The 12644-nt window shown below is 41.1% G+C and overlaps 1 long non-coding RNA gene across 1 annotated transcript in view; it reads left to right on the top strand.

Moving 5' to 3' along the window:
- LOC125963537 (uncharacterized) overlaps window positions 1-10269 on the top strand; it is a 1051466-nt gene extending 1041197 nt beyond the window's left edge. Inside the window, exon 3 of the long non-coding RNA XR_007475611.1 lies at window positions 10223-10269. This is a non-coding gene — a long non-coding RNA (uncharacterized LOC125963537). The remainder of the gene's footprint in view (window positions 1-10222) is intronic.
- The last annotated feature ends 2375 nt before the right edge of the window (window positions 10270-12644 follow it).

Here is a 12644-nt window from a genome sequence, read left to right as displayed (position 1 = left end):
TGGCAGGACATATTGAAAGTGTTGAAGGAGAAGAACCTGCAACCAAGATTACTCTACCCAGCAAGGATCTCATTCAGATTTGATGGAGAAATTAAAACCTTTAGAGACAAGCAAAAGCTGAGAGAGTTCAGCACCACCAAACCAGCTCTACAACAACTGCTAAAGGAACTTCTCTAGGCAAGAAACACAAAAGAAGGAAAAGACCTACAATAACAAACACAAAACAATTAAGAAAATGGGAACGGGAACACACATATCGATAATTACCTTAAATGTAAATGGACTAAATGCTCCCACCAAAAGACACAGATTGGCTGAATGGATACAAAAACAAGACCCATATATTTGCTGTCTACAAGAGACCCACTTCAGACCTAGAGACACATACAGACTGAAAGTAAGGGGATGGAAAAAGGTATTTCATGCAAATGGAAACCAAAAGAAAGCTGGAGTAGCAATTCTCATATCAGACAAAATAGACTTTAAAACAAAGACTATTAGAAGAGACAAAGAAGGACACTACATAATGATCAAGGGATCGATCCAAGAGGAAGATATAACAATTGTAAATATTTATGCACCCAACGTAGGTGCACCTCAATACATAAGGCAAATACTGACAACCATAAAAGGGGAAATCGACAGTAACACATTCATAGTAGGGGACTTTAACACCCCACTTTCACCAATGGACAGATCATCCAAAATGAAAATAAATAAGGAAACACAAGCTTTAAAAGATACATTAAATGAGATGGAGTTAATTGATATTTATAGGACATTCCATCCAAAAACAACAGAATACACATTTTTCTCAAGTGCTCATGGAACATTCTCCAGGATAGATCATATCTTGGGTCACAAATCAAGCCTTGGTAAATTTAAGAAAATTGAAATTGTATCAAGTATCTTTTCCGACCACAACGCTATGAGACTCGATATCAATCACAGGAGAAGATCTGTAAAAAATACAAACACATGGAGGCTAAACAATACACTACTTAATAACGAAGTGATCACTGAAGAAATCAAAGGGGAAATCAAAAAATACCTAGAAACAAATGACAATGGAGACACGACGACTCAAAATCTATGGGATGCAGCAAAAGCAGTTCTAAGAGGGAAGTTTATAGCAATACAATCTTACCTTAAGAAACAGGAAACATCTCGAATAAACAACCTAACCTTGCACCTAAAGCAATTAGAGAAAGAAGAACAAAAAAACCCCAAAGTTAGCAGGAGGAAAGAAATCATAAAAATCAGATCAGAAATAAATGAAAAAGAAATGAAGGAAACGATAGCAAAGATCAATAAAACTAAAAGCTGGTTCTTTGAAAGGATAAACAAAATTGATAAACCATTAGCCAGACTCATCAAGAAAAAAAGGGAGAAGACTCAAATCAATAGAATTAGAAATGAAAAAGGAGAAGTAACGACTGACACTGCAGAAATACAAAAGATCATGAGAGATTACTACAAGCAACTCTACGCCAATAAAATGGACAACCTGGAAGAAATGGACAAATTCTTAGAAAGGCACAACCTGCCAAGACTGAATCAGGAAGAAATAGAAAATATGAACAGACCAATCACAAGCACTGAAATTGAAACTGTGATTAAAAATCTTCCAACAAGCAAAAGCCCAGGACCAGATGGCTTCACAGGCGAATTCTATCAAACATTTAGAGAAGAGCTATCACCTATCCTTCTCAGACTCTTCCAAAATATAGCAGAGGGAGGAACACTCCCCAACTCATTCTACGAGGCCACCATCACCCTGATACCAAAACCAGACAAGGATGTCACAAAGAAAGAAAACTACAGGCCAATATCACTGATGGACATAGATGCAAAGATCCTCAACAAAATACTAGCAAACAGAATCCAACAGTACATTAAACGGATCATACACCATGATCAAGTGGGGTTTATTCCAGGAATGCAAGGATTCTTCAATATACGCAAATCAATCAACGTGATACACCATATTAACAAATTGAAGGAGAAAAACCATATGATCATCTCAATAGATGCAGAGAAAGCTTTTGACAAAATTCAACACCCATTTATGATAAAAACCCTGCAGAAAGTAGGCATAGAGGGAACTTTCCTCAACATAATAAAGGCCATATATGACAAACCCACAGCCAACATCGTCCTCAATGGTGAAAAACTGAAAGCATTTCCACTAAGATCAGGAACAAGACAAGGTTGCCCACTCTCACCACTCTTATTCAACATAGTTTTGGAAGTTTTAGCCACAGCAATCAGAGAAGAAAAGGAAATAAAAGGAATCCAAATCGGAAAAGAAGAAGTAAAGCTGTCACTGTTTGCAGATGACGTGATACTATACATACAGAATCCTAAAGATGCTACCAGAAAACTACTAGAGCTAATCAATGAATTTGGTAAAGTAGCAGGATACAAAATTAATGCACAGAAATCTCTGGCATTCCTATACACTAAGGATGAAAAATCTGAAAGTGAAATCAAGAAAACACTCCCATTTACCACTGCAACAAAAAGAATAAAATACCTAGGAATAAACCTACCTAAGGAGACAAAAGACCTGTATGCAGAAAATTATAAGACACTGATGAAAGAAATTAAAAATGATACAAATAGATGGAGAGATATACCATGTTCTTGGATTGGAAGAATCAACATTGTGAAAATGACTCTACTACCCAAAGCAATCTACAGATTCAATGCAATCCCTATGAAACTACCATTGGCATTTTTCACAGAACTAGAACAAAAAATCTCACAATTTGTATGGAAACACAAAAGACCCCGAATAGTCAAAGCAATATTGAGAACGAAAAATGGAGCTGGAGGAATCAGGCTTCCTGACTTCAGACTATACTACAAAGCTTCAGTAATCAAGACAGTATGGTACTGGCACAAAAACAGAAATATAGATCAATGGAACAGGATAGAAAGCCCAGAGATAAACCCACGCACATATGGTCACCTTATCTTTGACAAAGGAGGCAGAAATGTACAGTGGAGAAAGGACAGCCTATTCAATAAGTGGTGCTGGGAAAACTGGACAGCTACATGTAAAAGTATGAGATTAGATCACTCCCTAACACCATACACAAAAATAAGCTCAAAATGGATTAAAGACCTAAATGTAAGGCCAGAAACTATCAAACTCTTAGAGGAAAACATAGGCAGAACACTCTATGACATAAATCACAGCAAGATCCTTTTTGACCCACCTCCTAGAGAAATGGAAATAAAAACAAAAGTAAACAAATGGGACCTAATGAAACTTAAAAGCTTTTGTGCAGCAAAGGAAACCATAAAGAAGACCAAAAGACAACCCTCAGAATGGGAGAAAATATTTGCAAATGAAGCAACTGACAAAGGATTGATCTCCAAAATTTATAAGCAGCTCATGCAGCTTAATAACAAAAGAACAAACAACGCAATCCAAAAATGGGCAGAAGACCTAAATAGACATTTCTCCAAAGAAGATATACAGAGTGCCAACAAACACATGAAAGAATGCTCAACATCACTAATCATTAGAGAAATGCAAATCAAAACTACAATGAGATATCATCTCACACCAGTCAGAATGGCCATCATCAAAAAATCTAGAAACAATAAATGCTGGAGAGGGTGTGGAGAAAAGGGAACCCTCTTACACTGTTGGTGGGAACGTAAATTGATACAGCCACTGTGGAGAACAGTATGGAGGTTCCTTAAAAAGCTACAAATAGAACTACCATATGACCCAGCAATCCCACTACTGGGCATATACCCTGAGAAAACCATAATTCCAAAAGAGTCATGTACCAAACTGTTCATTGCAGCTCTATTTACAATAGCCCGGAGATGGAAACAACCTAAGTGTCCATCATCGGATGAATGGATAAAGAAGATGTGGCACATATATACAATGGAATATTACTCAGCCATAAAAAGAGATGAAATTGAGCTATTTGTAATGAGGTGGATAGACCTACAGTCTGTCATACAGAGTGAAGTGAGTCAGAAAGAGAGAGACAAATACCGTATGCTAACACATATATATGGAATTTAAGAAAAAAAAATGTCATGAAAAACCTAGGGGTGAAACAGGAATAAAAACACAGACTTACTAGAGAATCGACTTGAGCCTATGGGGAGGGGGAAGGGTAAACGGTGACAAAGCAATAAAGAGGCATGGACATGTATACACTACCAAACGTAAGGTAGATAGCTAGTGGGAAGCAGCCGCATAGCACAGGGAGATCAGCTCGGTGCTTTGTGACCACCTGGAGGGGTGGAATAGGGAGGGTGGGAGGGAGGGTGACGCAAGCGGGAAGAGATATGGGAACATATGTATATATATAACTGATTCATTTTGTTGTGAAGCTGAAACTAACATACAATTGTAAAGCAATTATGCTCCAATAAAGATGTTTAAAAAAAAAAAAAGATTCATACTAGTCAGGTATATTCTTAGGCGTTTAATATGGGGTGTTGAGTCCACTTCGTTGAGCAAGGAGTAGCTCTTGTCTATTACATATTTGGCTTATGGAACGGTATCTGTGCTAATTTCAATCTGTGGTTTTATGCAGCACCCCAACTCACCTTTCCCCTTTAGCAAGCATAAGTTGGTTTTCTACATTTGAGACCCTGTTCTGTTTTGTAATTCAGTTCCTGTGTAGCCAAGTTTACATTCCGTGTATTAGTGATATCTTATGATGTTTCTTTTTCTGTGTGACTTATTTCACTTAGAATCATCGTACCTGAATCCACTCATTATGCTGCTATGGGCCTGATGACATAGATGTCATTGCTGAGTGATATTGCATTGTACGTAAGTACCACAACTTCTTTATCCATTTTTCGCTTTCTGTGATATTGAACTTGTACCGTTAACGAGGTTCTTGTAAACAGAGCCGTCCCAAATTTTGGGGTGGCTGTGTCTTTTTGATTTTAATTTCCCTAAGCTATAGGACCATAAGTGGAAGTGCCCTAGGCTCTGTTGCTTTGTTTTTTAGATGTTTCAGGAAACACCATACATTTCTCCAGAGTGGCTGTTGGCAATTTACATCCCGCCCATCAGTATAACAAGGCTCCCAGTTCTCCATGGCCTGTCCTGCCTTTCTGGATTTTACACTTTTTTCAGATGGCCCTTTTGACCGTGGGGCAGTGAGACTTCATTGTAGTGCAGATTTCCTTTGCAAGCTTGCTTGGTTGGCCAAAAAGGGCGTATGCCTTTTTTCCTGAATATATTCAGGAATAAACGCATACGCCCTTTTTGGCCAAGTGCATCATTGTGGATGTTCTGCCTCTTTTCCTATGCTTTACATGCAATTCCAGTTTACCTCCTGAAATCGGTTTCCTGCAATTCTGCCCTGCTTTCAAGTTCTCTTCGCAGCCTTACTTTAATATATTTTTGGACGATAGCTGTCATTTATAACTCTGCATGTTTGTGAATCACAGTGCCCCTGAGCTCCTTTCTTCAACTCGCTTTCTTGTGAGCTGGCCGCAACACTGCAGGATTCCTTCAGGCCCTAGTGTGGTTCCGGCATGGCATGCTGAGCCTTTGGTTAATTCCTCTTCCTGGTGGGAAATGAGACTTAAATTTGCCCATCCAGACACCTCCAGCTAGTCTCTCATTGGTTCTCCGTATTCCTGTTCATTTTCCGCAGAAACTGCAAACTGGGCCAAACAGGAGATTAAAGGCACTGACTCTCCAATTGGGGACAGTGTTAGTAAAGCGTCTGGAATGTTGCACCCAAGTACCAGGGGACGAAAACTGAGACACATTTGAACACGTTTCCCGATCACACGGTGGATCATACACTGGGTTCCACATGCATGTTTTAGCTGAAGGAAGAATCCCTTAAACCTGGAGAGTTGAGACCCATGGAATGGGTACCATGCAATATGACTTTAAAGGGTCTGCATTTGCTCAGCGAACATCACCAATCCTATCACTGCTGCGTTTATGCTGCTGTACACACGCTTGATTCTCTTTTGGAGACATATAAATCAATAGGTTTTAAGATTCTTACTAGTCAGGTATATTCTTAGGCGTTTAATATGGGATGTTCAGTCCACTTTGTTGAGCAAGGAGTAGCTCTTGAATATTACATATTTGGCTTATGGAACGGTATCTGTGCTAATTTCATTCTCTGGTTTTATGGAGCACCCCAACTCACCTTTCCCCTTAAGCAAGCATAAGTTGGTTTTCTACATTTGAGATCCTGTTCTGTTTTGTTATTCAGTTCCTGTGTAGCCAAGTTTACATTCCGTGTATTAGTGATATCTTATGATGTTTCTTTTTCTCTGTGACTTATTTCACTTAGAATCCTCGTACCTGAATGTACTCATTATGCTGCTACGGGCCTGATGACATAGATTTCATTGCTGAGTGATATTGCATTGTACGTAAGTACCACAACTTCTTTGTCCATTTTTCACTTTCTGCGATATTCAACTTGTACCGTAAACGAGGTTCTTGTTAACAGAGCCGTCCCAAACTTTGGAGGGGTTGTGTCTTTTTGATTTTAATTTCCTTAAGCTATAGGACCATAAGTGGAAGTGCCCTAGGCTCTGTTGCTTTGTTTTTTGGATGTTTCAGGAAACACCATACACTTCTCCAGAGTGGCTGTTGGCAATTTACATCCCGCCCATCATCATAACAAGGCTCCCAGTTCTCCATGGCCTGTCCTGCCTTTCTGGATTTTACACTTTTTTCAGATAGCCCTTTTGACCGGGGGGCAGTGAGTCTTCATTGTAGTGCAGATTTCCTTTGCAAGCTTGCTTGGTTAGCCAAAAAGGGCATATGCGTTTTTTCCTGAATATATTCAGGAAAAAACGCAGACGCCCGTTTTGACCAAGTGCATCATTGTGGACGTTCTGCCTCTTTTCCTATGCTATACATGCAATTCCAGTCTACCTCCTGAAATCAGTTTCCTGCAATTCTGCCCCGCTTTCAAGTCCTCTTGGCAGCCTTACTTCAATATATTTTTGGACAATAGCTGTCATTTATAACTCTGCAGGTTTGTGAATGACAGTGCCCCTGAGCTCCTTTCTTCAACTCGCTTTCTTGTGAGCTGGCCGCAACACCTCAGGATTGCTTCAGGCCCTAGTGTGGTTCCGGCATGGCATGCTGAGCCTTTGGTTAATTCCTCTTCCTGGTGGGAAATGAGAGTTAAATTTGCCGATCCAGACACATCCAGCTAGTCTCTCATTGGTTCTCCCTATTCCTGTTCAGTTTCCGCAGATATTGCAAACTGGGCCAAAGAGGAGGTTAAAGGAACTGACTCTCCAAGTGGGGAATGTGTTAGTAAAGCGTCTGGAATGTTGCACCCGAGTACCAGGGGACGAAAACTGAGACACATTTGAACACGTTTTCCGATCACATGGTGGAATATACTCTGGGTTCCACATGCATGATTTGGTTGAAGGAAGAATCTCTTAAACCTGGAGATTTGAGACCCATGGAATGGGTACCATGCAATATGACTTCAAAGGGTCTGCATTTGCTCACGGAACCTCACCAATCCTATTACTGCTGCGCTTATGCCGCTGTACACATGCTTGATTCTCTTTCGGAGACATATAAATCCATAGGTTTTAGGATTCTTACTAGTCAGGTATATTCTTAAGCGTTTAATATGGCGTCTTGAGTCCACTTCGTTGAGCAAGGAGTAGCTCTTTTCTATTACATATTTGGCTTATGGAATGGTATCTGTTCCAATTTCAATCTCTGGTTTCATGCAGCACCCCAACTCACCATTCCCCTTAAGCAAGCATATGTTGGTTTTCTACATTTGAGACCCTGTTTTGTTTTGTAATTCAGTTCCTGTGTAGCCAAGTTTACATTCCGTGTAGTAGTGATATCTTATGATGTTTCTTTTTCTGTGTGACTTATTTCACTTAGAATCATCATACCTGACTCCACTCATTATGCTGCTATGGGCCTGATGACATAGATTTCATTGCTGAGTGATATTGCATTGTACGTAAGTACCACAACTTCTTTATCCATTTTTCGCTTTCTGTGATATTTAACTTGTACCATAAACGAGGTTCTTGTAAACAGAGCCGTCCCAAAATTTGGGGTGGCTGTGTCTTTTTGATTTTAATTTCCCTAAACTATAGGACCATAGGTGGAAGTGCCCTAGGCTCTGTTGCTTTGTTTTTTGGATGTTTCAGGAATCAACATACACTTCTCCAGAGTGGCTGTTGGCAATTTACATCCCGCCCATCAGCATAACAAGGCTCCGAGTTCTCCATGGCCTGTCCTGCCTTTCTGGATTTTCCAATTTTTTCAGATCGCCCTTTTGACTGGTGGGAAGTGAGACTTCATTGTAGTGCAGATTTCCTTTGCAAGCTTGGTTGGTTGGCCAAAAAGGCCGTATGCGTTTTTTTCTGAATATATTCAGTAAAAAAGGCATACGCTCTTTTTGGCCAAGTGCATCATTATGGATGTTCTGCCTGTTTTCCTATGCTTTAAATGCAGTTCCAGGCTACCTCCTGAAATCGGTTTCCTGCAATTCTGCCCCACATTCAAGTCCTCTTGGCAGCCTTAGTTGAATATATTTTTGGACGATAGCTGTCATTTTTAACTCTGCAGCTTTGTGAATTACAGTGCCCCTGAGCTCCTTTCTTCAACTCGCTTTCTTGTGAGCTGGCCGAAACACCACAGGATTGCTTCAGGCCCTACTGTGGTTCCAGCAAGGCACGCTGAGCCTTTGGTTAATTCCTCTTCCTGGTGGGAAATGAGAGTTAAATTTGCCCGTCCAGACACCTCCAGCTAGTCTCTCATTGGTTCTCCCTATGCCTGTTCACCTTCCGCAGAAATTGCCAACCGGCCAAAACAGGAGGTTAAAGGCACTGACTCTCCAAGTGGGGAGAGTGTTAGTAAAGCATCTGGAAAGTTGCACCCGAGTACCAGGGGATGAAAACTGAGACACATTCGAACACGTTTCCCGGTCACATGGTGGATCATACTCTGGGTTCCACATGCATGTTTTAGCTGAAGGAAGAATCCCTTAAACCTGGAGAGTTCAGAACCATGGAATGGGTACCATGAAATATGACTTCAAAGGGTCTGCATTTGCTCACCGAACCTCACCAATCCTATCACTGCTGCGTTTATGCCGCTGTACACACGCTTGATTCTCTTTCGGAGACATATAAATCCATAGGTTTTAAGATTCTTACTAGTCAGGTATATTCTTAGGCGTTTAATATGGGGTGTTGAGTCCACTTCGTTGAGCAAGGAGTAGCTCTTGTCTATTACATATTTGGCTTATGGAATGGTATCTGTGCTAATTTCAATCTCTGGTTTTATGCAGCACCCCAACTCACCTTTCCCTTAAGCAAACATAAGATGGTTTTCTACATTTGAGACCCTGTTCTGATTTGTAACTCAGTTCCTGTGTAGCCAAGTTTACATTCCGTGTAGTAGTGATATCTTATGATGTTTCTTTTTCTGTGTGACTTATTTCACGTAGAATCATCGTACCTGAATCCACTCATTATGCTGCTAAGGGCCTGATGACATACATATCATTGTAGAGTGATATAGCATTGTACGTAAGTACCACAACTTGTTTATCCAATTTTCGCTTTCTGTGATATTGAACTTGTACCATAAACGAGGTTCTTGTAAACAGAGCCGTAAAATATTTTGGGGTGGCTGTGCTTTTTGATTTTAATTTCCCTAAGCTATAGGACCATAAGTGGAAGTGCCCTAGGCTCTGTTGCTTTGTTTTGTAGATGTTTCAGGAAACACCATACACTTCTCCAGAGTGGCTGTTGGCAATTTATATCCTGCCCATCAGCATAACAAGGCTCCCAGTTCTGCATGGCCTGTCCTGCCTTTCTGGATATTACACTTTTTTCCCATGGCCCTTTTGACCCTGGGGCAGTGAGACTTCATTGTAGTGCAGATTTCCTTCGCAAGCTTGCTTGGTTGGCCAAAAAGGGCGTATGCGTTTTTTCCTGAATATATTCAGGAAAAAACGCATACGCACTTTTTGGCCAAGTGCATCATTGTGGACGTTGTGCCTCTTTTCCTATGCTGTACATGCAATTCCAGTCTCCCTCCTGAAATCGGATTCGCGCAATTCTGCGTCGCATTCAAGTCCTCTTGGCAGCCTTACTTCAATATATTTTTGGACGATAGCTGTCATTTATAACTCTGCAGGTTTGTGAATTACAGTGCCCCTAAACTCTTTTCTTCAACTCGCTTTCTTGTGAGCTGGCCGCAACACCGCAGGATGGCTTCAGGCCCTAGTGTGGTTCCGGCATGGCACGCTGAGCCTTTGGTTAATTCCTCTTCCTGGTGGGAAATGAGAGTTAAATTTGCCCGTCCAGACACCTCCAGCTAGTCTCTCATTCGTTCTCCCTATTTCTGTTCATTTTCTGCAGAAATTGCAAACTGGGCCAAACAGGAGGTTAAAGGCACTGACTCACCAAGTGGGGAGAGTGTTAGTAAAGTGTCTGGAATGTTGCACCCGAGTACCAGAGGATGAAAACTGAGACACATTTGAACACGTTTCCCGATCACATGGTGGATCATACTCTGGGTTCCACGTGCATGTTTTAGCTGAAGGAAGAATACTTAAACCTGGAGAGTTGAGACCCATGGAATGGGTACCATGCAATATGACTTCAAAGGGTCTGCATTTGCTCACCGAACCTCACCAATCCTATCACTGCTGTGTTTATGCTGGTGTACACACGCTTGATTCTCTTTCGGAGACATATAAATCCATAGGTTTTAAGATTCTTACTAGTCAGGTATATTTTTAGGCGTTTAATATGGGGTGTTGAGTCCACTTCATTGAGCAAGGAGTAGCTCTTGTCTATTACATATTTGGCTTATGGAATGGTATCTGTGCTCATTTCAATCTCTGGTTTTATGCAGCCCCCCCAACTCACCTTTCCCCTTAAGCAAGCATATGTTGCTTTTCTACATTTGAGACCCTGTTCAGTTTTGTAATTCAGTTCCTGTGTAGCCAATTTTACATTCCGTGTATTAGTGATATCTTATGATGTTTCTTTTTCTGTGTGACTTATTTCACTTAGAATCATTGTACCTGAAACCACTCAATATGCTGCTTCGGGCCTGATGACATAGATTTCATTGCTGAGTGATATTGCATTGTACGTAAGTACCACAAATTCTTTATCCATTTTTCGCTTTCTGCGATATTGAACTTGTACCGAAAATGAGGTTCTTGTAAACAGAGCCGTCCCAAACTTTGGGGTGGCTGTGTCTTTTTGATTTTAATTTCCCTAAGCTATAGGACCATAAGTGGAAGTGCCCTAGGCTCTTTTGCTTTGTTTTTTAGATGTTTCTGGAAACACCATACACTTCTCCAGAGTGGCTGTTGGCAATTTACATCCCGCCCATCAGCATAACAAGGCTCCCAGTTCTGCATGGCCTGTCCTGCCTTTCTGGATTTTACACTTTTTTCAGATGGCCCTTTTGACCCTGGGGCAGTGAGACTTCATTGTAGTGCAGATTTCCTTCGCAAGCTTGCTTGGTTGGCCAAAAAGGGCGTATGCGTTTTTTCCTGAATATATTCAGGAAAAAACGCATACGCCCTTTTTGGCCAAGTGCATCATTGTGGACGTTCTGCCTCGTTTCCTATGCTTTACATGCAATTCCAGTCTACCTCCTGAAATCGGATTCGCGCAATTCTGCGCCGCATTCAAGTCCTCTTGGGAGCCTTACTTCAATATATTTTTGGACGATAGTTGTCATTTATAACTCTGCAGCTTTGTGAATGACAGTGCCCCTGAGCTCCTTTCTTCAACTCGCTTTCTTGTGAGCTGGCCGCAACACCGCAGGATTGCTTCAGGCCCTAGTGTGGTTCCGGCATGGCACGCTGAGCCCTTGGTTAATTCCTCTTCCTGGTGGGAAATGAGAGTTAAATTTGCCCGTCCAGACACCTCCAGGTAGTCTCTCATGGGTTCTCCCTATTCCTGTTCATTTTCCGCAGAAATTGCAAACTGGGCCAAACAGGAGGTTAAAGGCACTGACTCTCCAAGTGGGGAGAGTGTTAGTAAAGCGTCTGGAATGTTGCCCCCGAGTACCAGGGGACGAAAACTGAGACACATTTGAACATGTTTCCCGATCACACGGTGGATCATACTCTGGGTTCCACATGCATGTTTTAGCTGAAGGAAGAATCCCTTAAACCTGGAGAGTTGAGACCCATGGAATGGGTACCATGCAATATGACTTCAAAGGGTCTGCATTTGCTCACCGAACCTCACCAATCGTATCACTGCTGCATTTATGCCGTTGTACACACGCTTGATTCTCTTTCGGAGACATATAAATCCATAGGTTTTAAGATTCTTACTAGACAGGTATATTCCTAGGCGTTTAATATGGAGTGTTGGGTCTACCTCATTGTGCAAGGAGTAGCTCTTGTCTATTACATATTTGGCTTATGGAACGGTATCTGTGCTAATTTCAATCTCTGGTTTTATGTAGCACCCCAACTCACCTTTCCCCTTAAGCAAGCATAAGTTGGTTTTCTACATTTGAGACCCTGTTCTGTTTTGTAATTCAGTTCCTGTGTAGCCAAGTTTACATTCCGTGTAGTAGTGATATCTTATGATGTTTCTTTTTCTCTGTGCCTTATTTCACTTAGAATCATCGTAAC

This window comes from Orcinus orca, chromosome 2 (genome assembly GCF_937001465.1).
Source record: "Orcinus orca chromosome 2, mOrcOrc1.1, whole genome shotgun sequence".
Classification (NCBI taxonomy): Eukaryota; Metazoa; Chordata; class Mammalia; order Artiodactyla; family Delphinidae; genus Orcinus; species Orcinus orca.
Note: the sequence above shows the minus strand (reverse complement) of the source record. Positions and strands in the feature narration are given on the sequence as shown.